The sequence below is a fragment of the Spermophilus citellus genome (assembly GCF_964194105.1).
Source record: "Spermophilus citellus genome assembly, chromosome: 8".
Lineage (NCBI taxonomy): Eukaryota > Metazoa > Chordata > Mammalia > Rodentia > Sciuridae > Spermophilus > Spermophilus citellus.
This window is the reverse complement of record NC_138189.1, coordinates 134,607,841-134,621,478: the sequence shown is the minus strand read 5'-3', so window position 1 is coordinate 134,621,478 and position 13,638 is coordinate 134,607,841. Positions and strand designations below refer to the sequence as shown.

Here is a 13,638-nt window from a genome sequence, read left to right as displayed (position 1 = left end):
GCGCGGTGGACGTGTTAAAAAACGTGTCAGAAAAGAAACCTACAGCACATCGAGCCGGACTCGCTCCTAGCGCACCCAGCCTGCCCCACCGGGACTAGCGGCAGGGCTGCGAAAGCCAGAAAGCCGGTGTGCTTTTCCTCTGGCCTGGAACGATCTGGGCGTGGGGCTGGGGACGGGGGGCGGTGGCTCGCGCCGCTCCCCTGCGCTGTCCGCCGGCCGGGGCTGCGCTGCGCCGCGCTCGCGCCAGCTGGGCCGGAATTTGGAGAGGATCCCTGGTCGCGCGGCGGCGGCGCGCGCGAGTGCGCGTGTGAACGAGCCGGCGGGCGGGCGAGCGAGCGAGTGCGCCGGTATTGGCAGCCGAGGAGTGGAGGCTGGGCGGCCGCGACTCCCTGACGCCAGCGCGACCAGATCAATCCAGGCTCCGGGAGCGAGCGGGCGGAGGAAGGAGAGGCCGAGCGGCTGAGCCCGGGCCGAGGCGCGGGGAGGAACCCTGCGAGCGGAGCGCGGCGCCGCGCCCGGCCGGCCGCACTGGGGCCGCGGGACCCCGCTCGCCCGGCCACTCGTGCGTCCGCGCGGATGGGCGCGCCGCCAAGCCGGTAAAGCGAAACAGACCCGAACCCAACTTTCCCCTGCGCGCGTCCCCGCCCTCCGCTCGGCGGCCCGGGCTGCCCAGCGCCGCGGTCCCCGCCGGGGGACTGCGCGGGAGGGGCGCTTCCCCGCGTGGGGCCGCGGACCCCCCCCATGATGGCGCCTCCCGGCCGCTCCGGGTGCGAACCTGCCCGTTCGCCCTCCCCTCGTGCCCCGCGGGCCGGGCTCCCCGCGCCGCTTTGTTGGGTGTGCGGCGGGGAGTCTCGCCCCCGGCCTGCCCGCGGCGGGACCTCCCGGCCGCCCTCCCTCTCCCTGTTTCTCTTTCCGTTTCTGCAGCCGGGCCGAGGCCCGGGCGCGCGGCCCGCGGGCCCATTGTGTCCCGCTCCGGCCGGGCGACCCTCGCCGTGCTCGGAGGACCGCCGCGGGCGCTGCCCTCTCCGAGCCCGGGCCGAGCGGGGCGCCCGGGAGGGGGACGCCGGGCCCCCGGGCATCCCGCGCGGGTTCCCTTCCGTGCCCCACCGGCCGCCCTGGGGTCGAGGTCAGGGAAAGTTCGCACCGAAATTCCCTCTTGATTTATTCAAAGGTTTGGCGGCGGCACGCAGTTTCCCCCTCTTCCGCCTACACCCCCTGCGCCTCCGAGTGTCGTCTCATTCCTTTCCCTTTACCGGATTCGATTGCCTCACTGCGCGTGTGTGCGCGAGTCGCCGGGAACAACTGTGCCTCCCCTCTGCGCCTGTCTTTGTTAGGGTTTCTCGGGTGGTTTCTGGAGGAAGGTGGGGGCGGTGGGCGTGAGAGAGACGACGTGGGCTTGTTTGCTAGTTGCTCAATGTGTGTGCGGGCTGGGAGGGAGAAGGTTTCCTGGATGTGCTTTGGGGAGGCGGCAGGAACAGATGCCGGCCGGATCTCACAACTACCGTAGCCGAGGCTTTTGTTTATTTTGAGGCATATGCGATTTAAAAAACAAACAAACAAAAAATACTCGGTGCGAGATAACTAGTGAGGCGCTGAGAATCGAGGCGGGTCTGAGAACCATCTCCCGCGGAGCAAGCATCGTTTTCGTGAGTACTGACAGCCTGCCTTGTCTCTCTCCTTGGCTTTGCACCCCACCCCCCGCCCCAAAGTACGGACTGATACAAAAGTTGGAAGATTTCTCTTGTGTCTTCCTGTTGCGGAAGCTCTCAGCGGCTAAATCACAGAATGCCCTTATTTCAGAACGAACATCTTTTGCGCTCATTGCCAGTCGTGGATAACGTACCTCAGGAACACCAGGAGAAAACTGTGCCTGGCCCAGGTTAATATTACATGTTGTTTGTAACTACCACTTAACGTTGTGTGGGAGGCAGGTGAGCTGTATTGGAACGGCTGTAAAAAAAAAAAAAAAAAAATTCCAGGCAGATCCTGTGTTCACTGCCCCAGCATTTTCAATTGGTGTAAATGTTTTTGCATCAGCTTTACTCTGATCTAGGTGCCAGGCCTAAATGTGCTGTACTGATTAAAGTGTTTGTCCTCCGCTCTCCCTCCCTCGTTCCCATTTGCAGTTATTTGATATTTCTATGCAGGTGGTGGACCATTTGTGTAATAGTGCAATTCTTAGGAAACTGTAACCAGGGTCTTGAGAGATGATTTTCTGGAGATGGTGATGCTAGAGCCTCCAGAGGATCCAGGCAGGATCGGGTTTCTTCTGAGGGTAGGGATTTGTCCTTGATTTAGTTTTGACCCCTACAACCATAGGTATGGAATCAAATACATTTTTCCTTTTGCATTATCCTTTCCTTGCCGAGCTGATGACCTTTGTGTTTTAGAGAAATGATAGTTTTTAGGAAATTAAAAATGTTAACCTCTTAACACCTCTTGGGATTTAAGTAAAATCCTCCCCCCTCCAAGTTGACTAAAGCATTAAGAGGAAGTAAGTCTCATTTTTCCAGCTACATTTACTATATATATATATATATATATATATATATATATATATATATGTAATTTTTTAGTTAAAAACTAAAATTCAGTTTGTAATTTTATTTTTAGCAATTCTGGGTTCAGGGTAAAATTTAATAACTTAGTAGATTGGAAAAAGAATAAACTTGAGTGTAATTAGAGGAGTATATTTAAGCTGCAGTAGCCTACATAATTAAGGCCAAGTTGTGTGTGTATAAAAGAACTCATTTGTGTAGTCTTACAAGGCTAATGGAGGCATCGCTGAGGCTTTATAAATAATGTAAGTTGTGTATAATGTAGAGTCTCCAGAGATGGCAGAGAAAGCATCATTACCAGCCTTTTCAACCTGCTCGAGATCTTAAATTGATTTACAGCACTGAACTGGTGCAAAATGATACATCAGGATGACATGGGGTCAGCCTGTAAAAGTCTATGATGTCAGCCTATTAGTTCAGTCATCATAATTAAACCATATTACAGGGGCAGCTAAGCAGGAGTCTGGCGTTATACTTCAGATATGGGTGGTTCATGGATTTTGTGCATAGTGGAAAAGCCAAGAATACTAGTGTTTCTGAAAGAGGGAAAGCCTTACAGAACTGTGAATGTCTGAGAGAAACAATTGAAGATGAATTCAGAGATGTTCAGTGTGCATTGTCCAAGTAGCTTCCCACTTGGTGGTATAGAAACAAGTACTTTGGTGCTGGCCCTTTGCAGATCTGGTCTATGTATTGAATCATACTTCACATGAGCTTGAATTTAACTTGGCCTTAGGGACCTTCTAAAATATCAGAAGGCCATATATTTCTTTATCTCTGATCCTTTTATTAGCACTGAGTTTACACTGTACTGATGCATGAGTTGACATGTTATTTCTTTAACTAGTCAGTTACCCGATTTCCACTAAACACAAAGATACTTGCATTGAACATATAAGCAATTCAGGAAAAGAAGACCCTTGATTTTGCTTAAATTTCTTATGTTCCTTTTTTCATTTATGGATCATCTGTGGCCATGTAGTCCAGTAAAGTAGCCCCATAGCCACATCTGGCTATTTGTTTAAATGAAATAAAATTAAATTTAAAAAAAAATTTTTTTCAACACTGCCCAAATTTGAAGTGCTCAACAGCCGAATGAAGCTAGTGGCTTCCATATTGGACAGTGTGTATATAGGATAGTTCATCATCTTAGAAAATTCTAGATAATGCTGTCCCAGGATCTTCCACACTGTTCTCACTTGTCTCCTCTAATAGTGAATTTGGGAGGTTCAAGAGAGACAGAAATATATACATACATTGGTTAATTTTACAACTAACTAACTGCTCTTGTTAAAACGCAGTTCGGAAGTGACAGTTGAAGCTATTGATAAAATTAGGTTGACTTTTCTGGAGATCTTATTTGTCATTAATGTCATGGATTCTCACTTGATTTACAGCATGGGGTAAGAAATAGTGTACCCTTTTTCCCAGAATTTTTACCATGTGCCAGGCATTATTTGTAATACTTATTTAAGCCTCATAACTTCCCTAAGGACTGTTGTCACGTTTTACAGGTAAACTGAGGCCCAAGCGGTTGTCTTCCCTCAGGCCCATAACCAGTGAGTGATTTTGATTTATCATCTTAGCTGGGATACAAACAAGGCAGTCTGACTCCAGACTTATTCTTAGCTGTGCTTTTTGGTTTTCATCTAGAGGACCCAAACAGGCATTGTGCAGTAGGTGGTACTATGCCAGTGTAGACATGACTTGACTTTTAGGTTCTTAGACATATTTGTCCTCTGTTGTTCTTTTTTGGGCCTGTCTTCTATTGTTCCTGTAAATGTTTAAATGGGAAAAGTAATGGTAATACTTATCTAAGCAACACATAATTTGAAGAATAAGTCTGACATAGAAATAATGCATTTCAAAGCCCAACTAGTTTTATATCAGCTTTTCTGTATAATTCCTGTCACTTTTCTCGTGTTTTATTGTATAATCATAAGATAATGGGTACTGATGAAAGTTCAGTTTATCTCATCAAAATTACTGTGTTTTCCCTGAGTGGTTAACCACGTGTCTTGAGATAAGACTAGTTCATTGCAAATTCCTTGGGGATTTTTTTTGGCGGGGGGGGGGGGGGGGAGTGGTGGTGGGGTGGGAAGTGTTTTAGTATTCTTTTGTATGTCTTTCACTTGTTCTCAACTTTTTAAATAGAGTGTTAGGCTGTTTAAGAATCTGATAAAACCACGGGTCCTGTGTCTTCTCTTCCATCCTCTCATCCAGAAATGTTTGTGTCCTGGTGAGTTTGTGAGTATGCTCTTACAGCCCTAGTGCACGATCCTTCTGGTGAAGTTCATCCCTGGGACTGCCGTGACAGGTGCTTTCATAAACACTGACTTGTGATTTCCTATTTAGAAATGTTTAATGTTAAAAGCTGCTTTAAAGGTTTTCTAATCCAGATGGTTCATGTGGAGATAAGCCATGTGAGGCTGAGAGAAAACAACCTGCTTGTCTGAAGTTACTCACGTGGGGATTGCAGGCAGGAAAGACAGCCCTGGGTCCTCCTAGTGTTGTTGAGTATTCTTTATTATTATTTTTATTATTATTATTATTATTATTATTATTGTGACAGCAGAGTATCATTTGAAATATTATACATACATAGAATAAGTGTAACTTGTTCCAATTAGGTCCCATTATTTGGTTGTACATGATGTTGAGTTACATTCAGGGTATATTTATGTATGAGGGTAGGATATTTTGTTTGTTCTTTCCTTCCACACTCCTAAGGCTTTGGCTGAGCATGTCCAGTAGAGTTTGGGTAAGGAAGGGGAGAAGAGTTTTTGGCATGATACTGACATTTTATACCTAATGTTTGAGGTAAATAGGAATCAAGTCTGACCACCAAAGAGAGATGTTTGTTTTCTCCAGGTTGAAATTGATTTTTTTTCTTTCATTCTAGAAATGGAAAAGAAAAACCCTGTATCAAATTTAATCAATGGGACCTTATTGGGAAATGGGAGATCCAAGATTGTACAAAGTTCAGGTTAAAGCAGACAGTTCTGACGTAGGAATATACAAAACTCTTATTGTGACTCTCAAAATCAGATCACATTTTTCACCAAAAGCTAAAAGTTGGGGTCTTTAAAGAAGGGATAGGGGGCTCTAGGGAGAGAGTTGGAAATGTTGAGAAGAAAAAGGACAATTTAAATGTAAAAAGGTGGTATAAATTGTTATTAAGTCATAAAGCAACTTTGAGATAAGAAGTGCTCTGATACTTCTGTATGTGGCTTTGATTGTTGGTACCAAGATTGCAGGACGTGCGCATTAGGAACAAACAGGGGCATTCCTTGTGTTTCAAACTGAAATCTCTTGACTCTGTATCTTCCTTTTCTGCTGTTATCTGGTAGACAAATACTCAGTCTGATATGGTGATCTCTTATTTGATTTGTAGCAAAAATACTCGAAGTATTTTTAACCCTTATAGCAACCTTTAAAAAGAAAAGAAAGAAAGCTAAATAGCATGTACTACTTAAAATCTAAGTTAAGCTATTGTAAGATAATGTCAGTTTTATAGCACAGTTAGTTTTACAGGCAAAAAGTAACATTTATATCTGCTACTGGCTGACTTGCAGAAATGAGCAGGCTCTAGAACATTGGTTTGCTTAAGGGACTTACATCTTTTGGATAGAAAAAGCAAAACTTTCATAAATGGTTCAACTCCAGTGTCTACATCAGACTTTTTGGAAGGCACTGGAAGTGCAGTATTCGAATAGTTTAGCATCTTTGTCATTAGCTAAAAATAATAGAGAAGACTCTCCTGAAAACAGAGCTTCCTACCCTCTTAAGGTCTGAGGAGTCTTTACCTGGTGTGATTCTCCCAAATCTCTTCTGCTTGGTTCTTAGTGTTTGGAAAAGGAGCCTTATTCTTTTACAAGAACCCAGGTCTGTGGTGTGGTGGATTGGTTTCTTAACTTTGTTTTTTTTTTTTTGAGACAACAAACCTGAATTTAAAGAAAGAACTCATATACGTACAACCATAAATTATGCATATTTGTGTTTTTGAGCTCAAGATGTAAATGAATATTAACTGTCATATTTGAGAAGTGGGTTATAAGGGTCTACCTGTTGATTTGAAAATATATTTTTATACATAATTTTTAAAGCTTTATTTGTAGTTTCCTCTAATTTTAGGGCTGCTCTGCTATAGATATTTTTTCCTGCAATCTCAGATTGTTAGGTTATAGTTACTCAGACTGTTCATTCAGTTTCCTGTCCTTGTGTGTCTTTTGTGGCTTCTTTGTGGTACGCTTATGCAAAGTGGAAGTATTTCAGACCTTGTGTAGCTTTTTACTTTCAATTTCAAACACCACAAGAAAAAAGGGGAAGTAATTATCTGTGAACTATTATAATTAGCCATTAAATCAGGTCATTCATTTAGCTAAATTCAAGAATGTTTGTATGTTTAGATTGAAAGAAAACATCTTTTTTAATGGAGGAAGAATATGAAATACACCCGTATTTAGTAATTTTGGTGTGGTATTGTAATAATTATATATTCTTCATTTATTCCATGAGTATTTGTTAGTTCTAAGAGGCACAATAATTTAAGACACAATATTGAAAAATTAAATGCAACAACATTGTATGAATTATAACAAAGTAATGTAGGAGTAAGCTGTATTGACAGCTCATGGGAAGACCACCACTGTGGTGTGGAAGGACACGTGGGTTTGCACAAGTAGGAGGGAGACACTGCTGGGCACAGAGCAGTTGGGAGATCAGTACTGGTAGTTGAATAGCTCTCCAGCAGCACTGTTCAATAGGAGCAGGTGTTCTAGCACATGTATTAGCACAAACAATAGCTATAGCTACAGGTGCTACCAAGCTCTCAAAAAGTGGCCAGGGCACCTGGGAACTGCATTTTTGCTGTCCTAACTAACTTCTGTTTCAGTAGCCACGATGGCTGTCATGGGGCGGCACAGATCTGGTAACTGGTGAGCATCTCCACCTGACTCTGTGGTGCTCCCAGTGGAATCCAGCAGGATGAGGCAGAAAAGATGTTCAGAAAGGATATGTTGGGATGAGAATTTGAAACCTTGGTATTTTAGAATAGGAAGCCTGGGGAAGTCACTGGAAGTGTTGGGGCATGCAGTTCAGATTGGAGCAGGTAGAACTTGATGCCAAAAGATTTATAAGAAGGCTATTGAATTATCTGTGTGATGGTAAGTTTCTGGTGAAGGTGGAAGTGGAAGAAAAAAGAGTTTTGCAGGCCAAATACCACAGAGACTTGTGATTGGCTATAGAGTAACAGATGTCAGAGGTGAATCTTAAATTTCCAACCTTAGTATGGGAGAAGTGGCTGTAGAAGGAGAAAGTTGGGGTTGACTAGACATGTTGAATTTAAGGTGGAGTGGGTAAGTGTTCTACAGGTTTGTTGGAAGGGCATTTCTGACGTTTAGGGGAGACTTCCAGGCTTTCATATGTACCCTCAGCAGCTGTCTACTTCATATTCTCCGGGACCCACAAAGAGAAAAACAGTGCTTTGGCTTGGTTGTAGTCCACAGTTAGGAGAAGGAAGAGGCATGTTTGAAATCGAGAAAAGAAGGAACTGGAATAAAAGTAGAGGGTCAGCGGAGAGGTGAAACCAGGAAGCTGTGGGAAGAAAATCCAGAAGTAGGTCTGGAGAGGCAAGTGTGAGGTTCAGGGTATGGGAGAGAAGGTCACATGATCAAATGAATGTGTTGGCAGGAAAAAGGTCTGAGTATGTAAAGAGATGAGGACTAGATTCTCATACTATCTCAAATTACTTATTTTTCAAAATGAGACCTGTTTATATTTGGAGATTCAGGGAAAGAAATTAATAGGGAGCAATTGAAGATTAAAGGTGATGGAGTTAGTGTTGGCACAGATAACAAAATGCGGACACCTATACAGGAAGGAGTTCAAGTCTGGGAAAGCAGGCTGGGGGGCAAGGTTAGAGGAAAGTGCCCTGCAGAGCTCACGCCAGCTTCCACTGTCCTACGAGGCAAGCCCCTGCATGAGGGTGATGAGGTGAGGGGATCAGCAAATGGCAGGGAAGTTTTAGAATCCTGGAGAAGTCTTGGAGGAACCATTGTAAATCATGTGCCAGAGGGTTGACCGAGGATTCAAATTCTAAACAGTGGATAAAAAGACTCTGGTGAACAGAGTAATGGCTACTTTCTAGTATGACTCTGGCCTGCTGGGCCTGGAGAGCAGATGGGTTCCCAGGTGGAAGTTAAGGTGGGGCGGCTAAGTTCTTCAGGGATTTTAGAAGGGTATTCCTGAAGTTTAGGGAAGACTTCCAAGCTTTCATATGTACCCTATGCTAAGTCAGGTTGCTTGGGTTTAAATCCAGGCCCGACACTGATTTGCTTTTGCAAAGCTACCACTAACCTTGGATTCTCCCTCATCGGGAAGAATAGGGATGATAGTATCAGTCTTGGATTGCTTCGGAGATGAAATGAGTTATTCATCCATATTTCATCAAATCTAAGATAGTGCTAATTGTGAGGTGTTATTTCCTGTACAAATGAGGGGAAAACCTCTTGAAAGTACTATGAATTGTAAGCTTTCCTGGCTTCTGTGGTGTTAAAATGTCAGAGGTGCATCTCGTAGTCAGTGAAGTGCAGAATACATAAAAGACTTAGCATAGGTCTTGGCACATAATCAGCATTCATGTATGGTAACTGTTTATAAAAATCAATGTTTTTTAGAGTCTAGAATGTTAATGAAGGCAATCTTGAGTCCAATCTAGATAAGGGAGCCTAATGGATTAAATGAATTGAGAGGAGTTACACATTGGGAGTCCTGGTAATGAAATTGTGAGATATCAAGTTTGGGAATTTGTAGATAGAGCATTTCCCTGACAATTCTAGATAAAGGTTTTAAAGAAAAGTATATTAATTGAGCTAAGGGAAGACTCTCTTTAATGATTTAAAGAGATTATTTAAATTGTTCAGGGCTTTTAAAAATAAGTTTTTCAGACTTATTTATTGCTTTTCTTACAGTGTTCATTAGTATTATTTTTTTTTCATTATAGCAATACATGCTTGGTGCAGAAAAATTATGGCATGAGTTCTTACCCTATTGGGGGATGGAAAGAGAGAGATTGATTTGTGTCAGTTTGGGGACATTATTAATAGCCAGCTACAGAGCACTTCTCCATGTGGCTCCAAGGGCAGAAACCATAAAGGAAAATTTTTATAGATTTGACCAAACACACAGATACAGCCTAAAAGATAGCAGATTTCAACTAATTATTGTTCTTTGTAAGAAACTTAAAATTAATAGGAAATACCACTCTAATAGAAAAATACAGGAAAGGGATATGATCAAGTAATGTAAGAACAAATAAAATATACAACTAACAAACATAAAATGTTCTGTGTTCTGGATCAGACTCATCACCGGAATGGAAATGATATCTTCTCTTTTATTGTGTTTTTCTTTATAGACCAGAAAGTGTCAATCTGGAAACGCTGGGCTTTTCTCCTTGAAGAAAAGGAGAATCCTAAGAAATGCTCTGGAGTTACAAGGAGGGTCAAGATTATCTATATCTATACATATTTATCCATGTATATATATATCCATATATGTGCGCGCACACACACACACACACACACAGAGACATTGTGTACGTAGTCTTGTGTGTGTTTATACCTATTAGACTTACATGGCTTCTGAGAAGCAGGCCTTCTCCATCTGGTTTACTTGATATCACCCTGCTTCCCTCATGACATGATTTTGGAATTTTCTTATTAGAATGTGGGGTGTTTCTAGCACTTTCCAGACTATCAGTCATATGCATATTCCTCAATCTGCTGGCATGGGCTTAAAGACACCAGTTCTCCCTAGAGCATTTTGAAATAGGCCTCTTTCCCACCTACCTGTGTTGCAGTATGAGATTTTATAGTGGCATTTACTGATTCATGAGAGACACAGTGATGTCTTGGAATATGGTTTTGATTATTGAGATGGGCTGGTTTATGAGGTATTAAAATAAAGTAAGAAAAGTTCCCCCATGTAGTAAAACCTCTTATAAAGTTAAAGAAAGTTAGACATCAGCATTTAATTTTCCAGATTTTCTCTTATGGGTAATAGTTAGTGGTCATGGGTTTTAAAGTCTTTTCATGTACTGCCCATTAGGAAGAAGTCTGCTGGTGACTAGTAGGGTCCATACCTAACTGAGTCACATTGTCTTACCTCAGCACTAAGTGGGCCCTTAGCTCACTACTAGACAGAATCAGAATTTGTCTGCATTTTCAGCCTTACCACATCGCCTTTCTTTTAAATTACCTGCAAATATTTCAAAGTTGTGGAAATGGTGGGTGGGGGAACTTGAGAATCTCACCTACAGGCTCATCACTGGCCTGCTACCCAGCTGTGTTTTCTGTGATGAGTGACTGGGAGTGCAGGCCCTGAACTGGTATGCACTGGTCCAACCTGTCACTCAAACTCTTGAAGCTAAGTTGGAGAGGGAGGTAAATGTTGGGATCTTAATTTTATTAAAGGACAGTAGCTTTTTTGTGAAAGGGAGTGATAGTGCAGTGAATGTTGCTGTGGAAATTGTACATTTAGTCCTTATTGAAACTCAGGACAGTTCGATGGTATGTAGCTCACATGTCCTCTGTTACAGCTTCCTGTTTCGCCTTTTGTCCACTGCCGGCTTTGCAGCCTGGCATAATTAATAACAACCTCTTTATTTTCCCTGTATTCGAGTTTGTGTGCTCAGGACTTCTGTTTAGTCAGTTCAAGCTTGAAGGAACATTTGATTGATTTTAAATGTTTTTCTGTTCACTGAATAGAATTGATTATCATTTAAATGATTGGTACAAAAACTGCATAGCATTTATTTGCATTTAAACAGTGGAGAGTGGTCAAATGGTGTAGCCAAGACATTACTCTGTGTCCTAGAAAAGTCTTTAAAAAAGAGCCCATCCTGAGTGTGAGGTTTTGCTTTTGAAGGCAGAAGTAAACAATTCACCAAGAACTTCACATGTTTGTACCGTGCATCCAGCACAGGGCTGTGGTTGTAGAGGAAAGGATACTGTAAAACTAGTTTCTACTTTGAAGAAGCAATCTAACTGGTAAGAAGAGATGACAGTAATATAAAAAGTTAAATAACATGCCTTTGTTGTAATGTTACTTAGTCTTAGACTGAAGGTATTTCACTTCTAGTTGGGGTAGTGTCTCCAGATCAAGGGATTGGGAAAGAAGTTTGATGTAATTGGTAGAACTCTCTTCCTGCCTACTTTTCTACCTTAGTTCATTCTCAGCAAGTTTTTGAGTGTCTGTATTTATGTTTATTCTTGTTTTCACAGCATATTGCGTGTACAGCTTGATAAAGTTGGGATACAGAATGGGAAATGTAACTTTGAGGAACAGTACAAACCTGCTTATCTAGTCTGGCTTCTGTTGGGACACCTTGATTTCAGTTATCGCAGTAACTCTGGACTGAGTCCCTTGAGGGTATGGGAAGCGTCTTCTGATCCTGGTGTTGGCACCTTATGGAGCACAGCACTGCCAGCATCTTCTCGTCAGAGTCACATGAATAGGCAGTCCCCCACCCCTAGGGGACCCTATTCCAGGGTTATATTGGGGTGCTTTTAGAAACTACCTTTTGGACAATGCAGCAGTATTAAGAGCTGTTGACTTGACTCAAAGTAGACACTTGTGGAGTGCATTTTTCCATTTTGGAGTTTTTAAAAACATGCCAGGATATGTGCTCTTGTTCCTCGTGAGTGCCCGGGGGTAGGAGCCATTCAGAAGGTCTTTTGCTCACGGTAGCAGAGCGAGGATCCTGTCCCAGGTGCTCAGGCACGCCATTTAAAAGCTAGGACTGACTTGCTCCCTTTTTTTTTTTTTTTTTTTATTTGAGGAGAAAAGAGAACAGGTGTGTGTCTTTTACATGGTCTCCTTTTTCCTTGAAGCAACCAGCAGTTCTTTGATTCCTGGAGTCTAGAAGTGCAGCTACATAAAGCTGCTGAGGTTACAAAGAGAAACGGAGAGGAGGTAGAGTGTGGAATAGAGCAGCTTTTCACCAGCAGAGCCTGGGAAAGTTTCTGGCTGTCACACCTGGGGGGTGAGTGGGTGGGAAGGAGGGGCCTTGTGACTGCCATCTGGTAGGTAGAGTCCTATGAAGCTACTTGGGCACCTTGTAATGCTGAAGCCGAGAATGCTGGGACTGAGGATGGAGAAGGGATTGGGAGGCAGATGGATACCGACCGTAGTGGCTGCCATTCCTTGTTTGCTTTATCTCCCTCCATTCCTAACTCCCCCACCGCAATCCTCCAGAGTATAGGCAGAATTGCGACTTAGAGCTATGCACCAGGTATGGCTGTGAATATTGTAGTGTTTTACTTTATTGAGATAGGATATTTGAAAGAATCCTTTAAATTTTCTCTGTCTCTGTATTTTGCTTGATTAGATAAGAGGCATTCCCCAAAAAATGAGCCACTAATTTTTTTTTGTGTGTTACTTTGTTTTCCATAAAGGACCTTAAAAACAGTTGGTGAGAATGTAAAGAAATTGAATTTCTTTAAAAAGAGTTTAATTTTAATATTCCACAGACTCATTGTAAGAAAAGGATGTTAAGAGTTGAACACATAACAGGGGGTGTTGATGTGAAGTAATGGCCCCGTTTCCTTTTGTTAAATTAAAACTTAAGTTTATTCCATGCTCTTCAGACGAAAATGAATTCAATTTTGTCATTGCTACCCTGCTAAAACTCTTGGTTTTTACATGTTCTAGAAAGTGGGACAGTGTCAAGAAGTAAAGCAACAACAAAAACCAAAAATGAGCTGGGAAGGGAAGCCTTAGAGGGATTAAAATAAAACGAGGGCTGGGCTGGGGCTCAGGGTAGAGCACTTGCCAGCATGTGAGAGGCACTAGGTTCCATCCTCAGCACCACATTAAAATAATAATAATAATAATAAAAAGGTATTATGTCCATCTATAACTAAACAACAACAACAACAACAAAATCTTTGCTTGTGGGTCCTTCAGCTTTATCATCAAGAAAGGAGGAGGTGGTTAGGAGGGCAGCTGTTTCTTAGCTTATCGGTTCTCACTTTTGTCATCTGTAAAACAGTGCTTACAGGAGCCTCAGCAGGATGGA

The 13,638-nt window shown here is 42.8% G+C and overlaps 1 protein-coding gene across 2 annotated transcripts in view; it reads left to right on the top strand.

Annotated features, from left to right (window-relative positions):
* Positions 1–264: 264 nt before the first annotated feature.
* The window catches only part of SMAD1 (SMAD family member 1), a 76,059-nt gene continuing 62,685 nt past the window's right edge, over positions 265–13,638 (top strand). Inside the window, exon 1 of one of the 2 annotated variants that reach the window (XM_081303815.1) lies at positions 265–596. The gene's annotated coding sequence lies outside the window, so the exon portion shown is untranslated. Of the gene's footprint in view, positions 597–1,381; positions 1,647–13,638 lie in introns of those variants that run through there. The other variant, XM_081303816.1, reaches the window with a different exon arrangement.